We start from the raw sequence: 14,386 nt of genomic DNA, 5'->3' as shown, positions 1-14,386 counted from the left end.
CTTGAAAAGTTAGCTTTGTGAGAGCACATTTTGCCCCAGCTTGTAAATTTGGATTTGTTCTTTCCTATCTACCAGCCACCTGATTACCATCCCTGTGCAAAGGGCACCCGTTCACATCATTTTTTCCAAGCGCTTAAACCTGGAAAGATACTTTTTAAAGGACTCACAGAAGCGGTCTTAGGGGGTTTGGAAAACATCGCAAAATTGTTAGCAGACCTTTTGACTGTGCTATTTTTAGGAAACTAATTGTGTTCTTTTAAAGTACATTTTTGACAATGGGACAAAGTTTTCCTTGCCCCACTGATATATGAAATATTTACAATGAAAAGCGTCAGTAAAACACCCCACACAGATACATTTTAACTTCAGCAACAGTCGGCAAAGGGGGAAAAGTGATTTAAAAAAAGAGAAGGTTTTTGCAGTATTTCTGCTGCTGTTTCTGCCCAAAATGAACTTTTATTTTACCGTTCAAACAGAAGTTTGTTTTCAAACCAGTTGCTAGTTAAAGGAGCAGCTGATCTGGCATCCGAAAGAGTCAGCTCGAACCAAACAGTAAGCGTGTTGACCAGAGGAGACTTACTTCCCACCCCCGCAGCAACCCCTAGTAGGTCAGATGCCTGCAGGAGTGTTGTCTTACCTTGAGCACGTAAGATCCAGGAGAAAGGCTCAGGGGGCTCCCACAGGAGAGGACCGGGAAAGTGCTCTGATCGGCTGCTGGTAACATGCACTTGGCTTTTATGGGCAGGTGGGAGGAGCTGCTCCTCATAGTAGGTGGGCAGGAAAGGAGCGGCGGGCGGGCAGCCCCGGGAGGAGCTGGACACTCTTCTCTGGGGAGGGGCGGAGAGGGCAGAGCAGGAGCCCGAAAGAGGGAGGAGAGACGGGGCGGGGGTGTAGAAGCGGTGGAAGAAATGGAAACAGGAGAGGGAGGGAGAAAGAGAAAGAGAAAAGAGGGAACGAAGAGCAATAGGGGAAAGGCATGTAGACCACAGAGGGAAAAAGGGTTGGGGAGAAAATGAATAGGAGACAGAGATAAACACGCACGGTCTGGAAGGAAAGGGGAATTGGATTATTTTCTGTTTTTGTGTGACCTTTTATTATTATTTTTTATTTTAAGAGGGGAGTTGTGGGTGACTGTTAGGACTAAAGGTGTTTTCTGTGACTTTGAAAAACTAAATAACGGTTCAGGAAAACGGAAGGTTCTTAAGTGAGGCCAAGGAGGGGCAGCTGGGCGTCCGAGGAGCACAGCCCAAGTGCTGGCGGCTCGCCAGCCGCCGGTAAAACCCGCCCTCCAGTCCTCACTCCCGGCAGTGCTTATTTGACGAGAAAGGTCTCCCAGTGCTGCCGGTAGCATGCAGCATCCAGAGGCCCCCCTTGAGACTTCTGCAGCGTTAAGGTAAATCCAGCAAAGGTTGGGGAGGATCAGCGGAGATTGGCTTGTGGAGAAAGGAGCCTCAAAACCAACCTCGGTCCTCCAGCATCTGCTTAGGTAACAGGATTTCAGGATTCTGCCCTCTGGTTATTTTCGGTATTTAAAAAACTTTCATTCCTAACAATTGGAAAATGTCTTGGTGCCATAGCTCACTCTCTGTGTGTCTTAAACATTAAGAGAGGATTCAACCAACAAACGGCTGAAGGATCAGGCTGAAATTCTTAAGGAATACATTCAGAGGAAGAAAAACAAGCTCCTTTAGCTGCTGAGTGGTGACTCACTTCCGAGCCCAAGCTTGATTTCTGCCACCAAAGGAATTAAAACATTTAAAAAAAGAGAACCCGAGCCTTGAGGAAGGGGGGGTATTGAGAAGGGAAAGGGAGGGGTGGGGTGGGGTAAGTGGTCTGGGAAGAATAAGAGGACTTTTACTCAATAGCTCTTTACATAAATATATCTATATAGAGAGAGATAGAAAACTTGATTCAGTGTTAACCACAACCTTATGAAGTAAGTATGCTGTAGATTTTTTTTTTTTTTTTTTTTTAAAGAAGGGAATCTTAAAGGAGTTAAGCGACTAGCTCAAACTTACAAGATGGGGAGTTACAGCTACTGAGCTTTCAAAGCTTGTGAACTCTGTGCACCACTAGTTGTATCTAGTGGTTAACTAGCTAGCAGAAAATAAGTACTCAATGGATATGTCATATAAAACGCCTAGCTCAATCCTGATATCTTTGAGAGTTACGAGGCTCCAAGAGAAGGAAAATAATGGTCAAGAGCAGGGTTTCTCAAACAGGGTAATATGACATTTTGGGCTGGATAATTCGATGTTGTGGGGACCTTTCCTGTGTACTGCATAATGTTGAGCAGTCTGGTCTCTACACCTCTGATGCCAGTATCATCATCCTTCCTAAGTGGTGAAACTGAAAATGTCCCTACACTTAGCCAAATGTCCCTGGGGTAGGGAGGCAAAATTTTCTCCTCCCTGTAAGAACCATTGGTCTAAAGAAGGTCACGACTATAAAAAAGGATTTAAAGAAATCTATTAAGAAAACGCTCAATAGTGGCATTTGGGTAACAATAATACGAGTTTCCACACGTGTGAAGTTTACACTGGATTTAGTTTTTTACATAGCCATATTCTCATCTGTCTGCCTCTGGAGCCCAGAGCTTCCATTGCTTCCTTTGGAACTAAGCTTATTCTCAACTGGATACCTGTGGAAATCAACAAAGTAGAACCCCATGTGCCTGGGGTATGAAGGAAGATTAGTGATATACCAGATGAAAAATTTAAAATTTATCATAGACAAATTTGACATTGGAACAATTATTCCAGATGATATGATTTTTTGGGAATTGCTTCTTTGTTTTACTATTTATAATTTTTCATATCTGTCCCCCCGCCATTTGAATTAATATTCGGTAACTTTTAGGCTGCAAAGAAGTTATATCTAGTGGTTAACTAGCTAGCAGAAAATAAGTACTCAATGGATATGTATAATGTAATTGAATAAATGACACTACTGAGCACTGACACATAGAAAATGGCCACTATTTATTAGTTTAATGAATGAAATAAAAGAATTAATGAATGCTTAGAAAGCTAGAATGTTCACATTACTTTTCTTGCCTATTTCTATTTGGTTTTACTCTTTTCTCATCCTCCATAACTCAGTTTTCCTCTTTCCAAATAGTATGTTTGTCTTTTAAGGATGTGGCCAAACCCATGAAATTAAGTCTATGAAATGAATAACTCTTGTTACTAGACCTAGAATTAGGACTGCATTGACTATTCTGGAGCTGACCTCTGAAATCAGATGTCATTTTATAGGCAGGGTACCACTTCTGGCACTTTTTAATTTAGCAAAGAAATGTATCCTGGACAAACTAAACAAGACCCAGTTAGAGGAGTATCTCGGTGGTAAACATGTTAGGAAATATCCTCATTAGATTACAGCAAATCATCTTTTCAATCCTAATTTTATGCCTCCCAAATATTCCAGTTCCATCACATAGTTGTAAAAAAAAAAAAAAAAGAAAGAAAAGAAACAGAAAAGGCAAGAAAAGTACATTCAAAGGGAAGGCAATTGATGGCTATAATTTTCTTCTGCTTTTTCTTCCTTTACTCCCTCCTTTCAAACCTGAATATCCAGCCAACATAACAAAAGAGCTCCTTTCATTTTGTTTGGATGGTGCTAATGATTAGTTCATTTCTCCAGTTCACACTTGCCTGAATCTGATTCAGTAGCAGATCTGGACAACAAGTAAGGAATCCAGGAATGTGATTCCTTTGCTGGTTCTTAGCGGGCCCTCCTAGAATCTCTCTGAAGGTGACTGAGGTTTGAAATGACCTAGTTTGGTCTTCTGTGGAAAGAAAGGAATCCAATGACAACATATTAGATGCTCTGAAGTTTGCATCGTGTGGATAATATAATAACAGCTCCGGATTATTACCTTATTTTAAAGAGCTTCAAATATGGACCCCCCCTTTTTTTTTTCTTATTTGGAGTTAATCAATTAACACATATTTATTAAGAATGAATACCAGACAGTGTGGGGTATTCAAAGCTGAAGAAAACAAGAATGTAGATCTGTTCTGCATGAAATTTTGTTAGTTGGGTAGCAAAGAGGAGAAGTTGGCAATGCGCTGAGCCATGAAAAGTAGCGTTTGGATACATGGGTGTTAAACAGTAGGCCAAGGAAGAGGATGTGTTCAGCTGAGGAAGGTACAGGAATATTTGGGGGATATTGAATTGGCCAGTATGACTGAAAGGGAAGGGTCTATGTAGCAGAATAATGAGGTTAAGAAACAGGAAAGGAGAGGTGGGATCAGCCTGTGGGAGGCCTTACATGTCACCTCAGTAGTCTGAGCTGTGTACTGTAGGCAATGAGAAGTCATCCAACACTTTTGAACAGTAGAATGGCATACTATTAAGATTTCACTTTTCCTCTAGATTCACTTTTTTTTTTTTTTTTGCGTAAGGATATCCATTGCTCCAGCATCATTTGATGAAAAAAACTATTAAAAAAAAGATTTCACTTTTGTTTGAATGGTGTCTTTATAGCTTTGCAGCTAAATGCGCATGGTATGTCTAGGGCCATTAGCGTACTTAGAAATAGAGAAATCGGAGTGTCTTTGTCCTGCGGACTTGGAGGCCTGTGTGAGGTGGCAGAAAGAGTGGTGACTCTATTTCTATCAGTGCCCTGTGTGGTTGTAAGGAGAGAGAAAGGCAGGACCCTCCCAGAGTATGGCCCGGATGACAGATGAGATTAATGTGAAGGGTGGTGTCTGCTCTGTGTGTCATTTACTTGTGGCAGCTTTAAGGTTCTCAGAAAGTATCCACTCCGAGATAGTAGGTCTGATGAATGAGATCATGAGTTTTCAAGGGTTCCTGGATTAGAGAACAGTGGAACCTGGCATTAAGAGCTATACCTTCATATGTATGCTTTTAAACAGCTAACTTGCTATGATTTTACATGTGTTACCCTTGGCAGATTTCAGCCTCTCATTCTTCCTACCACTCCTAAGTGCTTCAAAATGCAAATGAACATGGCTTTTAGTCTAAGCAAAAATCATTGACGATTTCAAGTTTGATGTACAGACCTTTGCTCTCCATCTATCAAATGATCCATCAGTCAGTCAACCTAAGCTTGTTCTCAGTATCACCAAATATGATCTTGGCCCGCGAGGCACTCACAATTGCCAGCTCTCCCAGGGCATTTAAAATAGGGTTTTATTTACAGAAATTGAAAAGGCTCAGAGCATAGAAGAAAGGCACACCTCTCCTGCATTCCAAAGGAATGCTGGATTCTGTGAGTCACTGTTTTCCTGTTGGCCCAGATGGTAGAGAGCTGACTCGGGTGATCCTACAGACGACCGCCTCACAGCTCCCGCTGGCTTTGTCAAGAGCACTGGATAGAGAGTCAGGAAATCTGGGGTTTAGTCCCAGCTCGGCCACTAATTACCCGTGAAAACTTGGGGCCGGTGTTTTATCCTTTTTGGATTTAGTGTCCGTATGCAAAATAAGAAGGCTTAACCAGACATTCTCTAAACTTCCTGCCACGCTTCAGATGCCTACTCTGTGCCAGTCAGATAGAAGATCCTCTTACTCTTCCCCATGAAGTCAACCCAACTTTCAATGATACACATGCATAGCTTTAGGTATGGGAGTAAGAGCTCATAGTGCATGAATCCAGTGTTTGCTACAACGGGATTACACCCCAGTATCAAACCTTATCTGTATTCCAGGTACAGAATCCCAAAGTGGCGTGTACCATCGCCACGTAGCTAGCCCTTAACTGTAATCATTGCCACTCTAAGTTGTAGGACCTGCAGAAATCTCCTGTGTTAGCTGTCAGCCTCTAAACCTGGAAGCCTTGACCTGTCTTTCTCTGAATCAAGTAGTAATTTTCATTTTGCCTAATGGAAGTGGGACCACACCATACCTATCCCTGGTTTCTGAAAATTCTGTCCATTGTGTCAGATTTACTTGATTAAATTAATTGATCTGATTTCCTAAGGAGATCTCTATGGGTCTCCCACTGGAAAATCCTCCCTTTCCCCAGTGCCTCACCTCTTTATTTCTTTAATGGGGAAAATCTTGGTTGCCCTTTTCAATATAGTCTAAATTATTATAACTCCTTTAGTTTCCCAAATGATTTGATTTTTACTAGGGTCTGTGAGCCTTCTTCTGGCTCTCACCTTCCCCATAACCATTGACAACTAGAGTCACTGTTCCTTTTTTATACCTTAAAAAAATTCATTTTAGGAATTCTTTCATGGGGCCAGTGCAACGAAGAGGGGGAGATAGAGTCCAGGGATTGTTTTTTACTCAGGAGTGGAAAAGTAAAGGCTTTCCAGGGGGTTAGTAAAATATAGTTCTCCCTTACTTTAGGACACCCTAGACCCTATCTACTGTCTGGGAATTGTCTTGATTCTAGAATTCCCTGGCTAAATAATTCTTAACTCTGCTTTATCTTCTATCCTCCATTCTTTCTGGTTGTGGTTTACTCTCTTAGGTTCTTGTTAATATTTACCTCATGTTCAATTGTAATAAATCCCCTATTTCCTGCTCAGAGTTACATCTTACACAACTTAAGATTTTCATGAAGAACTCCAGCTTGACAGGCAAAAATGTTTATCTGCGATGACAGATCTAAGAAGTGCCCTCGCCTTAGACCACCATGTCCTATCCCCAAATCACCTTTCATGTTGCCTTGAGAGCAATCACCCTAAACCCAGGAATGATTATGTCATGCCTTCATTCAGACACCTTTAATGGCAGCACATTATTTGATTTGTAAAAATAATCTGAATTTGTATTCTGGCAATCAAGGTCCCCCTCCATGATTCAAGCCCATTCTTCATTTCCAACCCCACTCATATACCCTATGCTTCTGTCAGAGGAGACAGTTTGCTTTTCACAATGTCTGTGCCTTTGACTCTTCATCTTCGATGTGATGGTGGTTGGAGCTCCTATTGCCAGAACCACCTCTGGACACGTGCTCATATCCTTTATTACTTCAATATTACCTTCTTCAGGAAATGTTTTCTGATCCTTTTTCTGAAGCTGCCAGGAAAGTCCATACTTCTTTTATGATATTTTTCTCTATCTAGTGTTTTATATATATGATCACCTCTTTTCTCCTTAACTTCACTGCTTTCTCTTTGAAGGTTTAACCCATTTTTGTAACACCAGGCCTAAGATAGAATGGGTGGTCAATATATGTTTGTGGATTCTGGAACTTAAAAAAAATTATTAAATTCTCTCCTACCTTTCTCTATTCCTAGCCCGTTACACCCCATTTAGCTCAGCAAAACAAAACAACACAAAAACATTAAACAACAACCACAACAAAACATTTAGAGCTGCTGGTATCTTTCTGGCAACATTGTAGAAGCTGAGTCCCAAAGACCAATGTGGTTTCATTCCCACTTTTGAGAAATTTAAACAGTCTTGTCAGGGAGACAGAGATAAATAGATCATTTTTATTCAACATGGCAAATTCTATGGGCAAGATAAGTACTGGGCTCTATGACAGGAGCTCAGAGGAGGTCTTGCTCATTAGGGGGAGCTTTGAGATGGTAACTCAGAATGCAAAGTATAAGTCAGAAGATGGAATCAAGAAACAGAGAAGAAAAGTTTGGTCCTTACTTGTTAGGGTGAAAATACAATGATGTGCTTTATGTTTTTTGGTTGAGAATCAGGAGGGTCGGTCTGCATGTTGCTCTGCAAACTGAGTCTTTCTGCCTTGTAAGTCAGTAGAAGTATAAGGATTATTTGAGCAGATGTGTTTCAATATTGCTTTGAAATAAAAAGGGCCCAAATGTACTCTTCTGGTATACACCATCACACTGTAAGGCTTTTGATTGACTGAATGAATGAACAATAGGCAGCACCTAATGCTGAATGCACTTAAGAACTCTGGCCACTTATTTTTGGACCCTGCCTGATGGCTGGATATCATATCATGGTGTCTTGTTCTCATCTGTTTCCTTTTAAGGGAAACATATTACAAGATGTCCTTATAGAGCCTCCATGACAACAAGGGGGACAATTCAGAGTCCTACATACCTTAGCTACTCTGTTATTCATGAATTTATTTCTTAAATGTGGACATATAATGGTTAGCCCTTGTCACCTCTGCTTAGAGCTGCCATATGGTTTTTTTAGTACATTCAGTACGCCAATACCAGGATCTCTTCATCTCTGACAGCCCACTTGTTTTTCTAGAAGGAAAGTCACAATCTTGGAGTTTCACTCGATGCATAAGGAAATCGTTAAGTCTATTTGCAAGAAACCTTAAAAGCATTGCAGCTATTGACACGTGGTTACATGGGCTTTAGATTACTATGGAAGAGAGTGGGAAGAGAAATGACCTGTTAAGAAGTGAGACTTAAATTTCTGTGCAAAAGGTGGCTAAACCCCTTGAAACTCTTGTAAGTTGTTACTTACAGCTTTGTTTCCATTGAACTTTGGAGAAGGAGTCTGTGTCACTCTGTTTTGGTCTGATTTTATTTTTCCCATCCTCATTTCTTCCATGTTCTAATTCTTCATTCTCCAGTTTTCAATTTAGTTTTATCTTCTTGTGTATATTTTGCATCCTTTCTGGAACCTTCATTTTTTAAAGAAGATTTTTAATTTATTTATTTGAGAGAGAGAGAGAAAGCATGATCGGGGGGGAGGAACAGAAGGAGAGGGAGAAGCAGACTCCCTGCTGAACATGGAGCCTGATGTGGGGCTGGATCCCAGGACCCTGGGATCATGACCTGAGCTGAAGGCAGCTGGTTAACTGACTAAGCCACCCAGGGACCCTGTAACCTTCATTTTTAATTAGACTTCCTGCACTAGACTTATTATCAGAGAGTTTCGGGTGGATACTGGGATCACATCTGGCCAAGTGGCACAGGAAGAACATTGTTCAGGATCAGATGGGCTTCCCCATTCCCCACTTTCAATGACTAGACCAAGAGGGTTTCTTACTGGACATTTCTGAGGATAATGCATGTTTGTATCAACACAAGTGAATATTATTTGCTATTTTAATTGTGTTATCTTGTGCTAACTTCTGCCTTCTAGATTATAAATTCCTCAAAAAGACTGTGAGCTCCTTGAAAGCAGGAAAATGTGTTGCTCAAAACACTAGCACAGGGCTAATTGCACTAGTAAACTTTTGTTGGCTTATTTCCACTTTGAGACTATGAAGACTACCATCGTTAAAATCTATGAATGTATTTTCATCTGAATATTCCTCTTTATGACAAAAGTATATGTGGGCATATGTATAAAATATGATAAATTTTAGGGATTTGGGATGACCCTTTTAGGTCCCAATATGGGTCTTAATTTTTTTTTTTAAAGATTATTTATTTATTTATTCGACAGAGATAGAGACAGCCAGTGAGAGAGGGAACACAAGCAGGGGGAGTGGGAGAGGAAGAAGCAGGCTCATAGTGGAGGAGCCTGATGTGGGGCTCGATCCCATAACTCCAGGATCACGCCCTGAGCCGAAGGCAGACGCTTAACCGCTGTGCCATCCAGGCGCCCCCTGGGTCTTAATTTTTGAAGGAAATGTCAGTATCACTAGTTTTACTCATAAATTAAGAATTCCATCTACCATGTTGTTAGTATAGGTAAGAATTTGGGGTCTTATGGGGGGAAGAAGTTGACCTATTCAGTGAAGTGAAAATTTAATTCTCGGTTCCTTATAAATAATAATAGTAATACTCTGTGGGAGTCTAGTGCCTGGGAATACTTTTTTAAAGATTTATTTTATTTATTTGAGAGAGAGAGAGAGAGAGTGAGTGCAAGAGAGTGCACCAGCAGGGGCAGGGGCAGAGGGAGAGGGAGAGAATTCTCAAGCAGTCTCCCCATTAAGCACAGAGCCCAACCACCACGGGGCTTAATCCCAGGACTCTGAGATCACTACCTGAGCTGAAACCAAGAGTCAGATGCTTTTCTGACTGAGCCACCCAGGTGCCCCTAGTGCCTAGGAATATTAATAGATTTTATGTAGAAAAAATACGTCCAAAGCATTTATGTTTCAGAAATTTTGGATTATTAAAATTAGACAGATTTCCTCATTGCAGGGCTTTTCCAAGCCTTCAATGGCTAATGTGCTTTTTCAAGTTCTGAAAGGTAGACATATTATACATAATGTTAATTCTAGCACTATTTGGTTACCCAACCAACCCCACACTGAGCTGCCACTCCAAGGGACTTTTCAAAAAACTAATTCTCTGTATGCCCTAAATTGGGAAACCCTGTCAAAGAAATTGCCACATCTCCACCTCTAGGACCACCACTATCACCACTCCCTCTTAAGTATGGTAGCACTTGAGGCTTTTCAAAGCATTTCCACGTACATTATGTCTTTTCATTTTCATTAGCTATGATTAATATAGGGCAACCTAGTAGATGAGAAAAGAGACACATTATTCTAGTAGTTGTGGACTTAGTGTGTCAGAAAATTATTGATTGGGTAGGGGTAAAGAGAACACAGTTGCATGGCTAGAGAATCCTTGGAATTGTAAAGGGTAGAGTTTTCCTCTGCTTTTATTTTGCAAACATTTTGTTCCCTTGAAACACTCTGCCCAGAGAAAACTTTTCTACTGTGTGCAGTTATATCCACATAATTTCAGATACTGTCTCATGTGGAGGGAGATAGACTTCAGATAGTTTGACTCCATGTCAGTGTGCCAAATCTATTTGCCTGTGTAAAACAGACTGACTCAATATTAGACTGTAATATAATTGGGAGAAAATTGGAGAAAAAGTTTGAAATTTGACCAAAGCATTTTATTTATAGCAGAGAATTTCATACAGATTTGTTAGACATTCTTAACATAGACAACTCATTGGATGGTTTAGAAACTTCCCTCTGTCCCCAATTTGTATTTGGAAACTCCTATATTTTGAATGTGTGTAGTTTGCACTAAATTTCCATTACTGTGTATGATTTTTTTCATTTGATACTAACATGAGGGTACTTTCTTGGGGTGGGTGTAAACGTTGTGGGAAAGCAAAAATTAAACAGCAATTATCTGAGCCTGTAGACTTAGTGTAGTAACCAGAGTTTTTTATTTTTGTTTTTGTTTTCCCTTTAAGGGACATTTGGAGAGACAGACAGGAAAGGGCCTGTGAGTCTTCTAGACAGCATTCATCTAAAAAGGCATTCCTTTCTATACCTAGTCCATTTCTTCCACGTACATACCTCTTCCGTTGAAGCAGAAGACACTGATATTGTGTAAAAGGAGTGAGTCATGCCCAAGAAAGCCATCTCCTGATGCCCCAGAATGGCACAGATTTATACAAAGCTATTAAGAGCAGAAGTTAAAAAGTAACCAATGTAAAGAAATAAGTAAATGCAGTGGAGTTCTTCAGCATAGTTTAGGCATTGACCTTTGAGAAATTGCAAGGTGAGTAGCTACAAATGCTTTGTAGTGTCTGCCTCGACACCAAAAAGAGACAGTGCAGTGTGGGATGCTGAAGTGCCAGTCTAGGCCCTGCCATTGTACAGATGTCTTCTATGCCCCTGTTGGAGGGTCAGCGGCAGTTTGGTTGGAGTGCTTGTCTTACAATCAGTGCCAGGGTAGTGGGCCATGGGCCCTCTTGGGGCATTGAATTTTCAAGTGGGGAAGGGGCATAGCTGGAGGAATCAGGCTAAGACTTGATCTGTGAGGGAAAGTTGAGAGTCAAACATCTGTGTCTTGTTTTCCAATATATTTCCAGTGCCTGCCATGGTGCCTGTACACAGAGACATTTTCTTTTCTTTTTTTTTTTTTTTAAAGATTTTTTATTTATTTATTTGACAGAGAGAGAGACAGCCAGCGAGAGAGGGAACACAAGCAGGGGGAGTGGGAGAAGGAGAAGCAGGCTCATAGTGGAGGAGCCTGATGTGGGGCTCGATCCCAGAACGCTGGGATCACGCCCTGAGCCGAAGGCAGACGCTTAACCGCTGTGCCACCCAGGCGCCCCCCCAGAGACATTTTCAATAAATATTCATGGAAAAGTATGGATCGATGAATAAAAATGACACAGGCACCAAGTAAGAAACATGATGGAGATCAGGGTGTTGTGCTACCAGTCTCAGAGGGCATCAACGATGAAAAGATGAAACATCAGGGGTGCCTGGGTGGCACAGCGGTTAAGCGTCTGCCTTTGGCTCAGGGCGTGATCCCGGCATTATGGGATCGAGCCCCACATCAGGCTTCTCCACTATGAGCCTGCTTCTTCCTCTCCCACTCCCCCTGCTTGTGTTCCCTCTCTCGCTGGCTGTCTCTATCTCTGTCAAATAAATAAATAAAATCTTTAAAAAAAAAAAAAAGAAAAGAAAAGATGAAACATCATTGTACCAAGTTTTGCTTGGAGTAAAAGCGACATAATGTTGGAAACAGAGCAGAAGAAAGCCAAGGGTGTGTTTAGAGTATGACTCTAGGGACCCTTATTAGAGGCTTGATAGATTGGTGGTAAACTCCAGATAAATACTCTCGTGTTTGTATGTTATATGTATGTATACTTGCATGTGCTTGCTAACTATTCCACAGTAAGGGGTCAGTTCTTCTCAACTAATCTTTATAATATCCCCAATTAGGCAAATCCCATTAGGTATTGATAAAGTTCTAGGAAGACCCAATGGGAAATGCAAATCTTATCTCCTATGTAGGTAAGAAGCACAGTCATACCCAGATGCCCAGGAAACAAGAATGTATTGAGTGGTGGGGAAAACCAGCATAAGGTTGAAGTTTAACCAGAGACAATTTACATTAGTAGGATAATGAATGTGGATGTCTGGAAGAACTCATAATTCAAGCGACAGGCCAAATTGATTCTTTCTGTTTCTTGTTTTATCAGTGTTTGTCAGTTCTCTAGACTGTTTTGAGAAACAAGAGGTTTAAGACTGTGTCATTCCCATCAACTATCATATTGCATTAGCAATGGTTATAGCTCTGGTTTCTATTTATACCATGGGACTGCTTTTAGCAAATCTAACTTGTGGCAGTTTGCCCATTATTTACATGTTGCTTTAAAGCAAGTTGGTAATGGAGAATGAATGGCTTGCTTTTCCTGAGATGAGAATAGAAATGTCTGGGTTATCATGGGACTGACCATGTACACACTTCACTTGTCACCATCTTATTAAACCAGTTTCCCAAAAGGAATTGCCAGACTTCTTGGCTTGCACATTTATCATCCATACATGGGAATCATTAGGCTATGTAAATGCTGCCTTTTTGGAGTCATCTGTGCTTTATGTTCACTGGGTGGAGTTACTCAGTAATATAAATAAACCACAGACAGTCTTAGACAAAAAGTTCTTTGGACTGGGGAATAATAGAATTTTTAAAAAATGTGTTTGTTGCTTCCATGTGAGTTTTTGTTTATGTTTTGGATTACAGCCATTGCCACCATTGTGCAAAAGCCAGAAAGAAATCTAATCGGGTGTTGCCCACAGGGGTTGTGATTTATTACAGTCTTCAGTTTTCACTACATGTGACTGAGTCAATAGACCCAGATGCAGACTACCTCCACTGGAGAGATCTAGGGCACACACATTCAGAAACATTGTTTCATAATTAAAACATGGTCCTATCTCTTTAGATCTCTTTAAAGATAAAATCTCCTTTAAAAATGATCCCACTTTTCTAATTAGAAGCTTCCCCAATTCTTTCTCACAAATATTATGTCTAGTTTTGGTTTCCTGGAAAACATGTGCCCAATAATCCTTTTCTAAATATATAGTTAATATGATTTCTTACAGTTCTCTAGCTTATATCTATTTGCCAGCATATCTGCTCCTTCAGCTATGTAAAAGAAATTAAATTCTGAAAAACAATAAAATTTTCAGAGCACAGCTGGGAAGAAATTCCATGTAATTCTCCCCCATGTTTTCTTTAAAGTCTAGCCTTGTACCTCTCCTAGCTGCTTCACTGACAGTCAAATATTTTTATTCTTCTCTTTCTGGTGCCTTCTGTGTCCAGACTATTGTCAAGTCCTGTTTATTTAGTCAGCATTTCATTCACACATCCATTCATTCAGCCTGTATTTATTGAACTTATGTGTTGTGCATGCCAGGGGTTAATCTCAGGGCAGCATGGACACTGCGGCCTGCGCTACACATTCCCTATCACTATCAAAGTACAGGCCTAAGCCCTTCTCATTCCAACCATTGAACTTGCTGCTTTGGGGCCAAAGAACAAGAGCCACTGTGCAGAGTGGGCTGGCCTGCTGTGGCTCGGAGTACATTAAAATAGAGCCATTCTCCTGTACAGTACCACACTCTTGTTTCTTGATTCCTTGACTCTTCTCACTCTTTATAATTGGTTACTGGGGTAGGCAGAATAATGGCTTCCCATAGATGGCCATGTCCTAATCCCCAGATCCTGTGTGTATATTGTCTTGTGTGGTTCAAGAGACTCTGCAGATGTCATTAAGGACGGTGGGATGGGGTTATCTTGGA

At 40.8% G+C, this 14,386-nt stretch overlaps 1 protein-coding gene and 1 long non-coding RNA gene across 3 annotated transcripts in view; one reads left to right on the top strand and one right to left on the bottom strand.

Moving 5' to 3' along the window:
* Positions 1 to 773, bottom strand: part of COL8A1 (collagen type VIII alpha 1 chain) — a 151,150-nt gene extending 150,377 nt beyond the window's left edge. Inside the window, exon 1 of the mRNA XM_008702000.2 lies at positions 638 to 773. The gene's annotated coding sequence lies outside the window, so the exon portion shown is untranslated. The remainder of the gene's footprint in view (positions 1 to 637) is intronic.
* LOC103673252 overlaps positions 647 to 14,386 on the top strand; it is a 428,647-nt gene continuing 414,907 nt past the window's right edge. For both annotated transcript variants that reach the window (XR_571351.2, XR_005832156.1), the window contains exon 1: positions 647 to 717. This is a non-coding gene — a long non-coding RNA (uncharacterized LOC103673252). The remainder of the gene's footprint in view (positions 718 to 14,386) is intronic.

Source organism: Ursus maritimus, unplaced genomic scaffold (genome assembly GCF_017311325.1).
Source record: "Ursus maritimus isolate PB19 unplaced genomic scaffold, ASM1731132v1 scaffold_4, whole genome shotgun sequence".
Classification (NCBI taxonomy): Eukaryota; Metazoa; Chordata; class Mammalia; order Carnivora; family Ursidae; genus Ursus; species Ursus maritimus.
Note: the sequence above shows the minus strand (reverse complement) of the source record. Positions and strands in the feature narration are given on the sequence as shown.